Raw genomic sequence first — 19,302 nt, 5'->3', positions numbered from 1 at the left:
TTTGTAGTTCTCCTTGAAGAGGTCCTTCACTTCTCTTGTTAGCTGTATTCCTAAGTATTTTATTCTCTTTGTAGCAATTGTGAATGAGAGTTCATTCATGATTTGGCTCTCTGTTTGTCTATTGTTGATGTATAGGAATGCTTGTAATTTTTGCACATTGATTTTGTATGCTGAGACTTTGCTGAAGTTGCTTATCAGCTTAAGAAGATTTTGGGCTGAGACAATGTGGTTTTCTAGATACAGGATTATGTCATCTGCAAACAGAGACAGTTTGACATCCTCTCTTCCTATTTAAATTCCCTTTCTCTTGCCTGATTGTCCTGGCCAGAACTTAAAATACTACATTGAATAGGAGTGATGAGAGAGGGCATCCTTATCTTGGGCCAGTTTTCAAGGGGAATGCTTCCAGCTTTTGTCCATTCAGTATGATATTGACTGTAGATTTGTCATAAATGGCTCTAATTATTTTGAAGTATATCAACACCTAGTTTATTGAGAGTTTTTAACATAAAGGGATGTCAAATTTTATGGAAGTCCTTTTCCTCATCTATTGAGATAATCATGAGGTTTTTATCTTTAGTTCTGTTTATGTGATGAATTACATTTACTGATTTGCATATGTCGAAACAGCCTTTCATCCCGGGGTTGAAGCTGACTTGATCATGGTGAACAAGCTTTTTGATGTGCTGCTGAATTTGGTTTGCCAGTATGTATTGAGGATTTTTGTATCAATGTTCATCAGGGGTGTTGGCCTGAAGTTTTATTTTTTTGTTGTATCTCTGCCAGGTTTTGGTATCGGGATGATGCTGGCCTCATAAAATGAGTTAGGGAGAAGTTCTTCCTTTTCAGTTGTTTGGAATATTTGGTACCAGCGCCTCTTTGTACCTCTGGTAGAATTCAGCTGTAAATCCATCTGGGCTTTTGTTGTTGTTGCTTGTTTGTTCGTAGGCTACTTATGACTGCCTCAATTTCAGAACGTGTTATCAGTTTATTCAGGGATTCAAATTCTCCAGGTTCAGTCTTGGGAGGGACTTTGTGTCCAGGAATTTATCTATTTCTTCTAGATTTTCTAGTTTATTTAGGTACGTACTATTCTTATCCTCATTTTAGAGATGAGAAAAGTGAAGCACTGAGAAGTTAAGTTACCTGTGTGTCATGGTGTCTGGCACATTCAAATGCTCAATGAGTGTTAGTTACTTGTTAAAATGAGACTTCATTTTGGTCAAGAATTGGGATGCAAGTATTTATATGGGCAGGGATGCCCTGAAGCACAATGAGGGAGTGGGGAGTAGAATACAGAGGGCAAAGAGGCCATACAGTCTGTGACCATGAGCAAGTTACCTCGGTGGACACCGGGACTCAATCCTACCATCACTGCAACAGACTATGTAGGATCTGTCTTGGAAGTAGTCCAGCTATGGGACTTAGAAGTTAGGATATTCTTGGAAGAAGTTATAGGGACCTTTTTTTTTTTTTCAAGATGGGGTCTTACTCTGTCACACTAGGCTGGAGGGCAGTGGCACGACCTCGGCTCACTGCAACCTTCACCTTCTGTGTTCAAGCGATTCTCCTATCTCAGCCTCCCTAGCTGGGATTACAGGCACACACTACCACATGCAGCTAATTTTTGTATTTTTAGTAGAGATGGGGTTTTGCCATGTTGTCCAGGCTGGTCTCAAACTCCTGACCTTAGGTGATCTGCCCACCTCAGCCTCCCAAAGTGCTGAGATTACAGGTGTGAGCCACCACGCCTGGCCCAAGTTATAGGGACTTTTTAAAAAGCAATTGTGAGCATCATGGTTATAACCTGTACATTGCCACCCATTTTCCAGGGAAGGAAAGAGGAGAAACCTACTATGCACTATTCCCCCTGGCTTCCGGTACTTCCCCTTTGCTCTGGCATCAGCTCTTATATGTGCAACAAACCATCCCTAAACTCAGTAGGAAAACAGAGCTGCATGTAGTGCCTCACACTTGTAATCCTGTAATCCCAGCACTTTGGGAGGCTGAGGTGTGAGGATCTCTTGAGCCCAGAAGTTCAAGATCAGCCTGGGCAGCATGGTGAAACCCCATCTCTATAGAAGATACAAAAATCAGCCAGGCATGGTGGTGTGCACCTGTAGTCCTAGCTAACAGGGAAGCTAAGGTGGGAGAATCACGTGGATCCAGGAGCTAGAGGCTTCAGTGAGCCATGATTACACCACTGCACTCCAGCCTGTGCAACTGAGTGAGATCCAGTCTCAAAAAAAAAAAAAAAAAAAGACAAGAAATTGATAATAAGCATCTGTTTAGCTCATGCAAACAGAGGTTGGCCAGGGTCTGGCTGATCTAGGTTGGGCTCAGCTAGGCGACGCTACTTCCTGCACAGGTTCCGCTAGGCTTGGCTTCTCACTGATGTCTGGGTTCAGGCCAACAACACTTAAGCACATTCTAAGTCCAGGTTGGTGGGCGGTGGCTACCCGAGGGAAGCTCTCCTTGTGACAGTGGCAAAGGCGCGTGAGTACAAGTGGAATCCAAAGAGACCTTGTAAAGCTGGTGCTTGGAATCGGCACACTGACATTTCTGCATTATTCTATTAGCCGAAGCAAGTCACATGGCCAAACCTAGGTCAAGAGGCAGACAAATGTATTCTGCCTTTGCTGCAGGAGTTTCTGCTGTTGACCTGGGCTTAAGACCAGTAAGTCAGTCTACCATGCTTCCTTCTGCCAAATTGGGCAAGCATGATGTGAAATTTAAGTCTTTACTAGTGCTAATTTTAGTTATCACTCTCAGCAGGATCCCAAAACCTTAACTATATTATAGGTTGTTATTAATGGAAGATGCGTCGATACTAAAAGCTCTACGCCCTAAGCCTCCAGGAGTGTCTTTGTTATCTCAGAGCTGAGCTGGAAAGTGTTACCTTATCTTGTACGACAGCTTTGTTCACCTTAAAGTCGTGAGGTGTTTGGAGTTGGTGAGCTTGTTTCTCCACAGTGACAGCCTCTTACCACCTCAGCAGCCGCCTCAAATGGTTAGACTTGGATTCGGCACACTCCAGTTGCCCAAGCTTGTCAGAATGAAGTAAGAGCAGCCGGTAGAATGAATAAACCGCCAGTCATATTGATGTGTTTGTTCTCCTACGTTTTAGGAGAAAGCTTTGGATTTTGCAAAAATGTCTTTTCTGTGCTTCCCTCAATACCTTGGCTCTCTCATCTGGCACGGATGCAATTTAGTTGGAAGGAGAAGAGGCAAAGCTTTTATGTTGGTTGGAATTTGTAGCCATAAATTTACAGGACTTTTTCCAACCTAGCATGGAAAAGACTTGCTGTTTTCTGCTTTTTTGTGAGTTATAAGTCATAAAGCATATGCTAGCGGTGGCATCACTGTTGTGTTCTTGGCTGTCTAGAGAAGGTCTGTGGAAGAAACCTGAGTCTCAAATGATTAAATGTCTTTCCAAACACTCTTAAGTTATTTATACTGTGTCCTTGCATTGGCTAAGCAAGCAAGCAAATGAACCCAGGTCTTGACGCTAGTGTGTTACAGCGCATTCTAATTGAACTATGAATGAAATCATATGTCTTATGAATACTGATAAGGTGCCTGCATGCTTAGTAGCTTGCCTCTGTCTGTATAAATTCACAGGCCACACCTGGAAGTCACAGCCCGCCCCTCTCCTCCCTGAGCCTGGTCCCCAGCAGGGGCAGAGAGGCTGCCATGGTCCAGTGAGAGTCAGGTGAAGGGGAGTTGGGTGAAGGAAAGCTGAGAAGAGGATCGTATGTGGACATGGGGCTGTGGTATGGCCCTGCTTAGGTGGGGCCTGGAGTGACATGAGCTGGGGTCTGCCGTGAGCCCTTTCCACTCCCCTCAAGGCCCTGCATAAGTGATGTCACTCTATTTGCTCAGCAAAATCAGGGACACAGTTTTCTAGAACCCAGGGTGCTTCTCCTCCCCCAGTCCAACAGACAGTGCACCCTGATTGGTGGGCCCTTGTTTGTGTCAGAGATAAAACACTCTGCAGTGTTCCAGGTGGTCAGCTGTGGCCCACAGGCCCCTGGCAAGGGGAGACAGAGCCCTCAGGAGCCACGACTGCCCACCACGCAATGCCTACTCAGCTGCTGCTGGCCCCTGTGGGTGGCAGTGCTAGTGATGTACAGAATCCTGGGACTAGTACCAGTGACCCTAGGGATACCCTGGGTGATCCACGGTTACACTGCTGTGGTGACCTTTATGGTCAGGAGATGACACACGGTGAGAAGAAGGGCAGAGCTGGCCCAAAGGGATACCGTCCAGGAAAAGGCCGGAGCCACGATGCAGCCAGCACCCCAGGCCAGTGGGGGCCTCATGTCACCCATGCCACAGGCCGGTCCTGCATTGCTCCAAACCCTCTGCCTAGGGTTCTGAATGAAATGAGCAGGTCTTCCATCAGGACCTAGGTGAGCTTCTGAAAAAAGCATGAAAAAGGAAGCCTCCTGAACTTCTCCTAGTGACTGATGCAAAACATGTCCATACACTTCACAGCAGGGAGAGATCAGAGGAAAACCGCAGGTGATTTGAATGACAGCAGTGACCATCAGCAACCTGTAGAGCTGCCTGACCAGGATTGTCAGACGGAAACAACACTTGCAGGCAAAGAAGGAAAGGTCGGAGCAGGCCGCGGCAGGAACGAAATAGCCATGAATGTTGGAGTGAGGTGACTGACCTCCCTGGCCCACACCCCGCCCAGCATCTCGCATCTGCTGGAGGGTGGTAGAGACCACGCGGAGGATGCGGACTTGGCAGTGGAGGGGAACAGGGAAGCAGGATATGGCAGTCCCCTAGCCTCCCGGCCACAAGTCCCTCTGAAGAGTGTGGATGATGATGGTGACTTAGGTGCATCCTTAGATGTCCTGAAGGGGAGACTGGAGAAGCAGACATGCAATCATGGAAAGAAATCAAAGGCATAAAGAACTCACGGCACGAGTCCAAAGTCTGAACAGCGAACAGGTCTCTCTGCAGGGTGCAAGGGCACAGCTGGAGAGGGAGCTCCCAAAGCTGCAGCTGATGCTTCCCGTTCTGCCTGAACTCCACCAAGAACCCATGATGGAGTCTCATGGGAGTCCGCAGAGAGGACGCCTACTGCCTGGACCTCAAGCAGAGACTTCGCAAGGTGCACAATACATGAATCATGTGTCACACCCGCGACCGCTACAGGAAGATGGCCCAATACCTGACCCAGGAGTTGAAGAAAGACACTTCCAGTTTTCAGAGGGAGATCCTCTTCCATGAGAGAACAGCCCAGGAAAGCTAGATGGCCACTGCGACCACTGAGAGAGCACTCCAGGTGCTGCAGGAAGAAAATGACCACACCAGGCAGAAGCCAGCTGACTGCAAGGCCAAGCTGCAGCCTTTTCTGAGTGGCCCTTTGGCTCCTACAGCTCCACCACCCACAGCCCACAGAAGCCCAGAAATGGCGGAGAGGCCAGGCGTGGTGGCTCATACCTGTAATCCCAGCACTTTAGGAGGCCGAGGCAGGTGGATTTCTTGAGGTCAGGAGTTTGAGACCAACCTGGCCAACATGGCAAAACCCCATCTCTACTAATAATACAAAAAAAAAAAAAAAATAGCCAGGTGTGGTGGAATGCACCTGTAGTCCCAGCTACTTGGGAGGCTGAGGCATGAGACTCATTTGAACATGAGAAGCAGAGGTTGCAGTGAACCGAGATTGCACCACCGCACTCCACCATGGGCAATAAAGTGAGATTCCATCTCAAAAAAGAAAAGAAGAAAAGAAGTGCCAAGAGGACCATGGGCCCCCGGGAGGGAGGCTGGTCACAATGTGAGAAGTTGGGTCCAGAGCACCTGCCGATTTGATTCTGTTTTCCCTTTACCCAGGTTCGGAATGCCCAGAGCCTCCGCAGATCGTCAGCCGGTGCTTCTCCCTTTAAAGTACTTTTGATTGATCTGTCATTAGTTTAGCTACTGTTTATTAGTTGATGCTGAAATTGCTCTTATTGAAGTGTGACAGATAGTGTTAAGATTGTAAGGTACATTTGTCAAATAAAGAGTGTTTAATATAAAAAATGCAAAAGGGGGGCCGGGCAGGGTGGCTCAAGCCTGTAATCCTAGCACTTTGGGAGGCCGAGGCGGGTGGATCATGAGGTCAAGAGATCGAGACCATCCTGGTCAACATGGTGAAACCTCGTCTCTACTAAAAATACAAAAAATTAACTGGGCATGGTGGCGCGTGCCTGTAATCCCAGCTACTCAGGAAGCTGAGGCAGGAGAATTGCCTGAACCCAGGAGGCGGAGGTTGCGGTGAGCCGAGATCGCGCCATTGCACTCCAGCCTGGGTAAAAAGAGCGAAACTCCGTCTCAAAAAAAAAAAAAAAAAAAAAAAAACTGCAAAAGGATAAAGTGGGAAGCACCAGGTATGTAAACCAGTTAGTCACTTCTGGGTGGTGGATTATTTTGGGGCCTCCCCGAGACAAGGATTTAGATGCAGTCATTTATTTGGTGAGTGATTCCAGGAAGAACGGTGGAGGGGTAGGGAAATGGGAGAGAGAAGGGAAAGAATGAGGGTTAAAGATCAGACGCTGCCATTGGCAACGGGGGCTCAGTGGTGCTGGGAACTCTGCGAGGTGCTGGAGGCCTCACCTCTGAGTGGTTTTTCCCACAGAGTGAGGGAGCTGGGGTGTTTATCCACAACTTCCTTCCATCATTGGTGGGGACTGCTCCAAGGGGCAGTAACTTCCTGGCACTTCTGGCCACCCATGAGTGATTCAGGTATGCTTCTGTCACCACCAAGTCTTCAGGAAGAGACTCACAGGTACCTGCAGTGGAAAACCCTTGCATGGATGGGAACGGTGAGTGTGGATGGGAAAAGGGAGGCACTGTTAGCATCCACCGCAGGGTGCGCGAGAGTTTTTGAGGCATGGAAGGAACGAAAATTTGTAGCTTTTAAAACTGAGTGCGAGGTCTTTGGACTGAATGAGGAAAGGAGAACTTTTTTTTTCCTGATTATTTAATTTACTTAAATTTGGGCACAACCGTACAATGAACCATTATATAACCACTAAAAAATGAGGACCAGCTCCTGTGCTGATAGGAAACTGTCTTTGTGTTATCATTTCAAGTAGAAAAAAAGCACAGTACAAACAATATTTAGAATATGCTCCTTTAAAAAAAAGGCTTTATTGGGTATAATTTACATACCATAAAATTTACCTATTTTAAGTGTACCCATGTAGTTTTTTAGTAAATTTATACAGCTTTCCAGAAATTTCACATACGTGGAATCATACCATATGCGGTCTTTCACGCCTGACTACTCTCACTCAACATGTTAGTAAAGTCATCCACATTGTAGCGGGTATCAATAGCTTGATCCCCTCTTACTGCCGAATATATTTCATCGCATGGATTTATCACATTTTGTTTATCCATTCTACATTTGGACTGCTTGAAGTTTTATTGTTATAAATCATGCTACTGTGAACATCCACGTACAAGCCTTTCTGTAGACACATATTTTCACTTCTCTTAAGTAGATGCCTGTGAGTGGGATTTCTGGGTGGTGTGTTAAGTTTGTGCATATTTCTTTAAGCAACTACCCAACTGTTTTCCAAAGAAACTACCATTTTATGTTCCCATCAACCATGTTCAATGAGGACCAGTTATCTGAGTCCTCATTGACGGTTGGTATTATCAGTCTTTTTTTCTATTTCAGCCATTCTAAGCAGTAAGGTTTTGGATCATTGCAATTATTTTCTGTAAGTTCAAAATTATTTCCAAATATAAAGTTAAAAAAGCAATTCTAGCTCCCATCACACTGCAGCGCCCCCCCATCAGAATGGCATACCTAGGAATTTTTTTTTTTTTTTTTTTTTAAACAGAGTCTCACTCTGTCACCCAGGCTGGGGTGCAGTGGTACAGTCTCGGCACACTGCAACCTCTGCCTTCCAGGTTCAAGCGATTCTCCTGCCTTAGCCTCCTGAGTAGCTGGAATTACAGGCACACGCCACCATGCCTGACTAATTTTTTATATTTTTAGTAGAGACAAGGTTTCACCATGTTGGCCAGGACGTTCTCGATCTCCTGACCTCGCGATCCACCCGCCTCAGCCTCCCAAAGTGCTGGGATTATAGGCGTGAGCCACCGCGCCCGGCAGGAACTGTTTTATAGCGTGGACATCCTCACTGAAAGAATCAAAAGGAAGCGCAAGATCAGATTTTAAATCTTTTGCTAGAAATAATCATTGTCTGGTAACAATGCAATGAATGTTTATTCAATCAAGACATACTCTCTGGATTACTTTATGTCTATGAATGGGAAATTGGTGGTTAAAATGTCCAGGTGTTGGGTAAAGAAAGACGTGAGAGTACTCATGATTATCTTTGTTTCTCCAGTTACTGCAGAAGTTACTCAGCTTCCTCAGCCTTGTCCCTTTGGGTCTGAGCAAGGGTCACGTGCTTTGGATCCACCTAACAGTGCAGGGTTAGACTCAGAATGGAGGAATTGAAGGGAGCTATTCATTCACTACCCCTGCAGCAGGAACACAGGCTTGTTGTAAGCTCAGCAATAGACTTACTGCCCAACTCTAATCCACTCCACGGTGGCCTCCCACACAGTCAGCACCATTTGTAGGGGTCACCACTCTCTCGCTTCCCCCGGATCACTACTTCTCTCTGGTTCTCATATAACGAATCAACTGCATGCCTGCAGCTAATTGACGGAGTTCAAACAAATTAATGGGCTAATCGGCCAATAGCAGAAGAAATCAAGAAATGTGAGGTGGAAAAGAAAGAAGTTCCGATCCATTTGCCATATCCTGACTTTGGGCCAGTTGGCTTATACTTCGTGGCTTTCAAGTTTTCAAATATTTAATGAGCGTCAACTATTCATTCATTCTTTTATGGACATCTAACAAGTACCAGATACTACATGAGGCCAGCAGGGCTTAGTAGTTAACAAAAGGGGCAGAGTACTTTCCCCCAAGAGGCTTCTATCCTAGTGGGAGAAATAGATTATAACAATTGGACAAATAAATACATAATACACGTCAAGTTGTAATAGGGATTACAAAATGAAATAAAACACAATAAAGAAGTAGAGACAGATGAGTGCATTAAAATTCTGGAAGGATGTACTCCAAAGGATTAACAAAAAGACCTGTAGCTTTTACAATTTGTATCTCCTAAATGTTGTGTAACAAACATGTTTTTTTTTATAAAAAGTTATTCTAAATCTATAAAAAGCACTGGGTTTGAATGTCCACATGATTGTGTCACCTGTTGTATCATAATTTTATTACTAAAAATACTGAAAAAATTTCAACCAGAAAATAATACATAGTCTTTATTATCTGGGTGTGGTTTCAACATATTTTAGGAATTTTGATATCTGGAAATATAAATAAATTATAGAAAACTAGACATGTTTATAAAATGCCTTCCAGATGGGTAATTTGAAATGATGAATAATCTCTTCCAGTCTTGACAAATAGCAAAATGTGCTAAATAGGTCAGAATAGAAAAATAGTAGCATTACATGCAAGAAACAGAGAGCAGAACATTTGAGCCCAAAATGCTGTTTCTAATGTTGCTTTGTTTTGTTATGTTCTTATTGGCAAATGAAGGGCAAATGTGTGTTTACGAGGTCACACAATAAAATATCAAGTGAAGATTTCAGTCATGTGGTTAGCTTAGCTCAAGGACACTATTGAGCTTGAAAAAAATCAGATAAAAATAAATCATGTTAAGGCCCAACCCAGGCCGCTTGCCTGGGGCTCAGCTCCCTGGGGTATTTGGATCCATGTTCGGTAGGTGGATGGAAGGTCATGGTGCACACTTGCCCCTTCCTTCCCCTCCTCCCATCGCCCTTCCCAGTGCTTCCTGAAGTCTGACTCTGCCTTGTCACTGATTGGCATTGCCTTCCAAAACAAGGCGACATGTTTATTTTCTAACATCATCACTGATTATAACAACAATTACTCACAACGACTGGTGTGGTCACACAACATCCCACACCAGATGTCCACCTAAAGCGTCCCCCTCTCTCATGATTAAAGTCATTCAATCTCTGGTCTATAGTAATTTTATATTTTATATTTTGGAGACAGAGTTTTGCCCTTTCACCCAGTGGCACAATCATACCGCACTACAGCCGGGAACTCCTGGCCTCAAGCATCCTTCCACCTCAGGCTCACAAGTAGCTGGGACTATAGGTGCATGCCATCATTCCCAGCTAATTTTTTTTTTTTTTTTGGTAGAGACATGGTCTTGATATGTTGCTCAGTCTGGTCTTGAACTCCTGGCCTCAAGCGATCCTCCCACTTCAGACTCCCAAAAAGTCTCAGGATTATAGGTGTGAGCCATCATGCCCGGCCCTGGACTACACTGATTTTAAAATCCACTTGGCCATCTCTGGTGCTACAATAAACCAAATCCTATCCAAATGTTAACTTCATTTTATGTTTTATAAACGTGGTCATGTAATATTTATCCATTTAAGCATCAACAAAGAAACTCAAATTTCTACATGTGTGGCTTATTAATTGGCTCTGAGCACTATGGCTTTCTGCAGTATTTCCAGCAGGTTTCAAAGTGATCAGTCCTAACAACTTTGTGGTTTGCTTTTTGTTTATTTATTTGTTGTTTTGAATTGCTTGTTGAGTCTAACAACAATGAATCCACAAGCGCTTTCTTATTTTGTGTTCCTAGATAATTCATTATTGAGAAATCAAATTATGCTAGTTAACAGAAGGACTGTAATGAGGCAAGAATTCTGTTTACAAAGGTAAAGTAACTTAAGCAAAAGTTAATATTTGGAAGTTTGACAGTAATCAATAAAAATTAAAGGAGGTATACATAGGAGTCTTTGAAATTAGGGCAAAAACAATACATTGGCTCCCTTTTTCTTATAACAAAAACCAAGTTCACTGAAAGTAATTTATTTCTTTTTATGGAACTACATTATGCATTATACGAGTTCAATCTTGCCATCAACAGATTTACTAGGCTTTGTTTTGAAAAGTTGCTTTCCTTTTTTTTCTTTGGACTTTTCAAAAGCGGAAGCCACACTGACATGCTCGGCGTGGTATTTGCTGATGCGTGCTTGTGTGTGGTTTTAATTTTTACGTTTGTTTCCCCTCAACCTTTTCTTCGAGTTAATGTGAATCACAGCTGTAGTTTTCATTCCTGAGCACTGTGATTCACTGCCATCAACTTCCTCTGGAGCCCACTATACCACAGAGTCCTGTGGGAAACTGATGAGTCACTGCCGAGCAAGGTACCTTGCATGCCGTGGTCAGCATCAGCTCAAACAACTGTCTTTGGGCAACCATGAAAGTTGCTGTAGCATCTTCCTTTGGGGAAGTAAGAAAGCTTTTCTTTAGGGGTTCGTATGGTTTGTAGCAATCCATGGATTTATCTTGATAACATAGGGACAAATTTGATGTTGAAAAAGATAAACGTCTTATTTGTTAAGAAGCTTTTGGGTCACACTTCTGCCTTCAAGAAACAGATGTTGATCACAGCCCCTTGCCAGTGGCATGTAAATAATGTTTGCGGATAGCTTGAACCTTACTATATTGATGCAGCTTTGAAAACTTGGAACAGATTCATTTATCTCAAACATACTTTTATCTAACTTCCTTGAGTCTAATTTTAGAAAATTTCAAGCCAAGAGATTTTTCTTTCTAAAGTCTTGCCTTAACCATAATCAATTATTCTCCTTCAGTTTCCACTTGTAGTTAGCATTGCTGATGAACAGCTTGTGATCACCTATTCCAAGGGTGTAGATATGACCCTACCTCCATTTGATATTACCTAACCTAAAGGGGCTTTGGCTGCTATGTCTGCAGTAAACAGAACTCTAATCTTCCTGTTCAGAGTAAAGCTCTACATGTTTAAGGAACTGGAGCAGTTTAAGAGCAGGGACAAATGGTTAACCAGTTAAATAGGCCAAACAAGGTGCCAGAAGATCAAATTCTGGTCTGAGCCTTGGGAAACAATTTTTGCCTTACTAGATCTCAGGCTTTTTTTTTTTTTTTTTTGAGACAGAGTCTCGCCCTTTTGCCCAGGCTAGAGTGCAGTGGCGTGATCTCGGCTCACTGCAAACTCCGCCTCCCGGGTTCAAGTGATTCTCCTGCCTCAGCCTCCCGAGTAGCTGGGATTACAGTCACCCACCACCATGCCTGGCTAATTTTTGTATTTTTTTTTAGTAGAGATGGGGTTTCACCATGTTGATCAGGCTGGTCTCAAACTCCTGACCTCAGGGGATCCTCCTGCCTCGGCCTCCCAAAGTGCTGGGATTATAGGCATGAGCCACCGTGCCTGGCTGGTTTCAGGGTTTTTATATGTCTGTTAGCATGGAGAGTTTGAGGTGGAAATGCAAACAGAAAACAGTGTACCCGCGTGGAAGTTGCACGTGGTTGCCTTGCAATCAGAACTGGGTCATATAAACAAAAAGCCCAATCAAATATTTCCTGAAGCTATAGGAAGTATAATTCCTTACCTTCTGCATGAAAGAGGATTGCCAGCCATATTCTGTTGAGACAAGAGGACATTGATACAATTCCTGATGCATCTGAATAACTGAAAGAAGATTTAGAAATGTTGTAAATTTCAGAATAAATAAAAGTAAATAAAAACTAAAAATTAGACAATATTAAATTGTTCAAGAGAGGAGCATTTATCATAATATACTGTGTATTTCAGTGATGATACAATGTTGGCACGATTGCAATATAATCGTGTAGAGACGATGGTGACATATAGAGAATGTGGAGACAAGAAGTGTGCACATTTGCCAGAGCTGGGATGCGGGTGGAGGTGGTAAAGGAGAGTTCAATCCTCCTTGCCTTCCGTAATGGGGAATCGACAGTCTAAAACTGAAAATGCCAGAAGTAGCAATACATGTGTTATTACTTGGAAGTAAATACCAACTGGGTTGGCCCATTCTGGCTGCTCTAACAAAATACCTTAAACTGAGTAATTTATAAACAATAGAAATGTATTGCTCACAGTTTCGGAGCCCAGAAAGTCTGAGTCCAAGGTGCTAGCTGACTCAGTCCCTGGGGAAGGCTCACCTCTGCTTCAAATATGAAGCCTTCTAACTGTGTCCTCACTTGGCAGACGGGGCAAATAAGCTCCCTCAGGCCTCTTATGAGGGCAGTAATCCCATTCATGAGAGCTTCACTCAAGACCTAATCACCTCCTAAATGCCCTAACTCTTCATACTATTGCATTGGGGATTCGATTTCAACGTATAAATTGGGGGATGAGGGGCACAAATATTTCGATTATAGCACCAACACAGTTATCTAAAAAGATTGAAAGTGGTTGACTCTAAGGAGAGGGAAATGGGGAGAAATGATTTTTATGTGAATAATCCTTATGAATCTATTTGACTTTTTGTATAATTTTGATGAAACTAAAAACTGGCCAGGCGCGATGGCTCACTCCTGTAATCCCAGCACTTTGGGAGGCCGAGGCGGGTGGATCACGAGGTCAAGAGATCAAGACCATCCTGGTCAACATGGTGAAACACCATCTCTACTAAAAATACAAAAATTAGCTGGGCGTGGTGGCATGCGCCTGTTGTCCCAGCTACTTGGGAGGCTGAGGCAGGATAATTGCTTGAACCCAGGAGGCAGAGGTTGCGGTGAGCCGAGATCGCACCATTGCACTCCAGCCTGGGTAACAAAAGCAAAACTCTATCTCAAAAAAAAAAAAAAGGAAACTAAAAACAGAAAAAGTCATAACGATCTTTAAAATAAAATCAATGAGTCAAAAAGAAAGACACTGATGCCCACTGAGGTTCAATAACTTCTCTAGGGCTCACCACTGACAATGGGCAAAGCCAAGATTCAAACGCTCTCAGTTCAGCTCTAGAGCCTGAGCACTCAATCGCTATTGTATATTGCCTCTCCAAAAAAAAAAAAAGAAAACATTAAATATACTCATCGTCATTCATCATTCAAAATAAAAACATGTGAATTAAAATAACAGTGAAGTATAGTCATGCATTGCTTAACGATGGGGATACTTTCTGAGAAATGCATCCTTTGGCAATTTTGCCATTGTGCAAATATCATAGAGTGCATTTATATAAAAATGGTAGAGCCCACTGTACAGGTAGGCTATATGGTATAGTCTGTTCCTTCTTGGCTACAGTACAGCATGTTACTATACTGAATACCGTGAGGCAATTGTAACATAAGAATGAGTACTAAACATAGCTAACATAGAAAATGTACGGTAAACATATGGCATGAAAGATTTTTTTAATAGTACACCTGTATAGTGCAGCTCCATTAGAATTTCATGGGACCACCACTGTCTATACAGTCCATCATTACTGAAATGTCATTGTGCAATGCATGACTGTATTATATTGCACTTTTCAGATGAACAAAAATGTAAACAATTGTTAGTGCTCGTGGTTGGCAAGAGTGTGAAATCACGGGCAACCTCATGGGCATCCTGCATCACAAGTTCTTGAAAACTGCACATGCCTTGCCCTAGTAATTCATTTTATAGAACTTAATTTAAGAAAGTAACTGGGCATGGATTAAAAGATATTTGGAAAAAAGGTTGCAACATTGTTTAAAATATCAAAAACAGCAGAAATTAAAAGTTACCTAAACATTCATCAGTTGGTTAAATGTATTATTGTATGCGTTTCACAGGTGTGAAAGGAACGAGGTAGATATATTTGTGTTAACATGAAAAGATGTCTGTGTTATATTATAAAATGTAAAATGCACATCTCAGGACAGTACGTGCAATATGATCCCTTCACGTAAAAACGTGTGTGTGCATGTGCACGTGGGCATACACATAGGGTCTGAAAGGACAGATCTGTAATGGTTGATGAAATTTATTTCTAGGTGGGAAAGGATTAGAAGGTGTCTTAGCTCAGGATGCCATAACAAAATACCATAGGCTGGGCTGCTTACACACCAGAAATGTATGTCTTGTAGTTCTAAAGGCTGAGATGTCCAATGTCTGGGTGCCAGCATGGTCAGGCTCTGACGAGGGCCTGCTTCCTGGCTTGCAGATAGTCACCTTCTCACACAGCAGAGAGAAAAAGAACCAGCAAGCTCTCTGGTGTCTCTCCTTGTGAGGGCACTGATCCCATCACAAGCACTCCACCCTCATGACCTCATCTAAACCTAATTACCTTCCAAAGGTTCCACCTCCAAATAACTTCACAGGGGAGATTAGGGCTTTAACACAGGTATTCACAAACATTCAGTTCATAACAATAGGGGACTCTCCCTTTTACTCATACGCTTTTGTGTTGTTTTAATATTTACAAAATACTTAATGATTTAAGTCATATATGTATAAGACAAGATCTCACCCCGACTGGAGTGCAGTGGCACAATCACGGCTCACTGTAACCTCGACACCCCAGGCTCATGCCATCCTCCCACCTCAACTTCCTGGGTAGCTGGGACCACAGGGGCATGCCACCATGCCTAGCCTGAGACAGTGGGGTGAGAGCTGCCCACATCTGCACAATGGGAGTGGCAGCATTCTTTCTTTTGATTGGGCTTCCTGTGTTATCTCAGAGCTTATAAATGAAGTTAGTATAGATGGATCCAAAGAACGGCAAGAATTTTCAGAGGCTGGATCAATAGAACAGATGGAAAAGCCCATTATCTGTATGAAGAGACTCAGGAAGTAACGAGCTACAAAAGCCAAGAATAGATTCTAACAGATATCCTGGTTTCATCGTAAACAGTCTCTTGCTCATCTTTCCCTGTTCCCCTCTAAAAGCCTTTATTCTATCTGGTATTAGAATTACTTAGAGCACTGGTAAAACCTCTGCTAATGACACCTGTTCTTCTAGGGAGGATTGGTTCTTACTGATGTACACTAATGAAAGCAACACACACACACACACACACACACAAACACACAATTACAAATTCAGATGTTAAAGCACCAAATACATCTATTTGGATGAACATAAAAAAGTTTTAATTATTTATGGTCACTCTTTGTTGCTCATGTTAATATATGCATTATTATGGTTAGTATTTTAACTTACAAAGTGCTTTGCATGCATTTATTTAGGATGCTATAATTTCTAAACAATGTACTCTGTAAAAGGAGGTGACTATTTGCATGAATACATTTTATTTGGCCTAGCATCTTGGTAAACCAGGATTTAAAAATATATGTATTTCTAATAATAAATAATAATCGTGAGAATGGCTAGCATTTATTAATCATTTATTATATTACACACATTGTGCTAAGAGAGTGCTTTCTCATGGACTATTTTATTCAATGCCCATTTTACAGATTAGGAAACTGAAGCAGGGAGTAACTGAGTAACTGCTCAAAGTCATGCCCTTAGTGATTTCCTGGGGTGGTCCCTCCCTGTTTTCATAGACATAGAGCCAAGCAAGGACACATGGCTGCTTGTTGAAGTTTCTCACCTTACTGTCAAAGCTAACTGGCAGTAAGCATGGTGAAGAAGCAGAAGCAGTGAACATGTTCATGGCCTGGAATTTGAAGACTGAGTGAAGTTCTCATTTTACTCTTTAGTGGCTGTTTGGCAATCTCTGAGCAAACGTGAGTGAATGGTGGAAACATCTGCTCTGCCTGCTCCTATGCCCACCCAGGGGCTGGTATGTGCATGTGCTGGGTTAACTGTATGAAAGTTATTTGCAAACTGGACCTGAGTGAGATCCTCACCGAGGCTCCCTCCCAATGGCCTTTCCCTTTCCTTCCTGTAAGAATAAGCCTACGGCAGAGAAGGAAGCTTCCCACACAGTTTGCCACCATCCCTTATCAGCAGGAGCCACCTGTGCCCTTGCGTGAACATGAGATAACTTTAGATGGAACATCTTTTTTGAGCTTAGGCATTTTTTTAAAGATTATTTAAAATACAAGTACCTAGTACATCAAGTTATGATTTCATCATTATTATTATTTAGGGTGTTAAGCATATTTGTTTTTAAATAATAGTACAGTATTCTGTGGATATGGCAAAAATTAATGCAGGCAGATGTAGATTTATGGTGTATCTAGCGACATTCGTGTCCTTCAAGCCCTTCTTTTGCCCAGATCTCTCCCAGTTCTGTAAGCAGTTTGCATTAGTAATTTTATATTCTTTCTCCTAAAGGGAGCTTTCAGAATAGAATGAATCTAAGGCCCCCTGAGACCTGGATCCTCCCTGTGTGATATGGAATGTGTAACCATTACAGGAACTTTTTAGAATCTCAACAAGAGAGGTTTCCAGGAGTTCTGGCGGTCAGGGACACACCAGGAGCCAAGGAGAAGGAAAATGGTCTAGAAGAATTTTTTAAAAAATGAACAGAAGACATTAGTTACAGAAACTCGGTTAGGTCCCGCCGATGATCATTTCCAGGTGAAGAGGAGCATTTGAAGGCCACCCTCTTACATCACTGTTTGGATGCTGATCCACCCAGATCTCCAGTCATGGTGGAAGTTGAATGCGACAGCTCTCAGTGGCCCTCTTCTCCAAGGCCTGCTGGAAGCCATGAGACCCTCCTCAACCAGGAGTACACACTCAGACACACTGACTGGCACCAAAGTGTAACAGGCAGCACGGCCCACTTCGCTGCCAGTGGGATAACTGTGTGGTGTGAGTCTTGCTTTCAAGCTCCCTGGGGGTGAGACCAGGCTAGGCTTTCCCTGAGACCACTGGCTTGCTCTCCTCTTTCTCCTTTCCTACCTGCCTTCTTCACTTAAGACCCTCCCAATATGCCCTGTGCATCTGAATCTCACCCTGGGCTCTGCCTCTAGGAAATCTGATCTAGGACTAAAACTTTCTTGGCAACCCCACTACCTGGTTGATGTCCTAGGATCAAGCTTCCCCGGTGGTCAGAGGCCCTCTGCCTCCAGAGCAGTCCATGCCGCGTGTGGGCAGCTCTGATCATGAGACAGGTCTTTCTTAGCTTGAGCCGGGCAGACAGAGCCTTGCTTTCAGAAGACAGTTCTTCTACCCTACCCTGCTCCCGCTCCCAGTCCTCTCTTAACCTAAGCTTTTCGAGGCCCTTCAGCCAGGCCTTTTGCAGCCAGGTTCCTAGTGTCTCATTCCCTGGGTTCTTTCCTCACCTCAGTCCAGTGTTGCAGAATCCCACCACTGGTCCCCACTTAAGCTGAGCCCTTCATTCTCACTGAAGGTTGAGGATGCACAGAATAAGATTCCACCAATATGGGTACCGCCTTGGATAAGCCCAAATGCTGATCGGTGATTCGGGCAACTCTGTCACTAAGCTTCAAACCACAGACCCTCTCACGTGTGTTTCCAGTAGGCTGCACCTTGCTTCAGTGCACGCTCAAGCGATATTTTCTGTAACTCCACTCACAGGATTTTGCATTTGTTTCTGCCACATCTCATTTGTGAGCCTGTTGTCTCAGTCAGTTGAGTTGTATTTTGTATCCTAATTATTTCATTTGGTCCCATCTTTCCAGAGCATGTTACAACAATCATCGTAGGTACAGTCCCGAAGATTTTTAGCTGGAACTCAGATTAGCATTTTGTAATAATTTTATTTCATTGTTTAATCTTATGAATTTAGTTTCTAGTATAAAAGTATTATTTATGGTCACTCTTTGTCGCTCATGCTAATATATGCATTATTATGGTTGATTTTTTTAACAATAACTTAACTTGCAAAGTGCTTTGCATGCATTTATTTAGGATGCTATAATTTCTAAACAATGTACTCTGTAAAAGGAGGTGACTATTTGCATGAATGTATTTCATCTTGGCCTAGCAACTTAGTAAACCAGGATTTAAAAAATATTTCTAAGGATTTCTAATAATAAATAGTAATCATAAGAATAACATTTATTAATCAATGATTATATTACACACATTGTGCTAAGAAGTGCTTTTTCATGGACTATTACATTCAATACCGGTTTTACAGATGAGGAAATAAGTAAGGCTCGGGTAACTAAGTAACTGCTCGAAGTCACCCCCTTAGTGATTCCCTGGGATGGCCCTTCTCTGTTTTCATAGTCATGGAGACATAGCAAGGATGTAATTAGCACATCATATCCATTAGATTCTTCTGCTATAGATTTAAGTTGAAAAGAGAGTCAATTTAAAGAAAATTCACAACCCTGTGTAATACTTGGCAGCACGCAAAGTAAAGGCAGTACATGAACGACTGGTGTTTAGGAAACACTGATTTATAAGATTTGTCATTCCTCTCTACTTTAAGGCATCTGTCAGCTTAACCTCTGTGCAATCCTTATCTTGCTTTAAGTTCTTAGCAAACATCCTGTGCAGGACAGGCATGTAGCCATCCATCAGCTGTGCTCCTGTGTGTAGACATGTCACTATTTTCTT

General features: G+C 43.0%; 1 protein-coding gene across 5 annotated transcripts in view; it reads left to right on the top strand.

The window, feature by feature from the left end:
* RIN2 (Ras and Rab interactor 2) overlaps positions 1–19,302 on the top strand; it is a 236,084-nt gene that overhangs the window by 44,478 nt on the left and 172,304 nt on the right. The window lies entirely within an intron of this gene.

Source organism: Aotus nancymaae, unplaced genomic scaffold, assembly GCF_030222135.1.
Source record: "Aotus nancymaae isolate 86718 unplaced genomic scaffold, 86718_ANA_hifiasm-v0.15.2.pri h1tg000001l, whole genome shotgun sequence".
NCBI lineage: Eukaryota > Metazoa > Chordata > Mammalia > Primates > Aotidae > Aotus > Aotus nancymaae.
The sequence above is the reverse complement of the archived record's forward strand: the minus strand, read 5'-3'. Positions and strand labels throughout refer to the sequence as shown.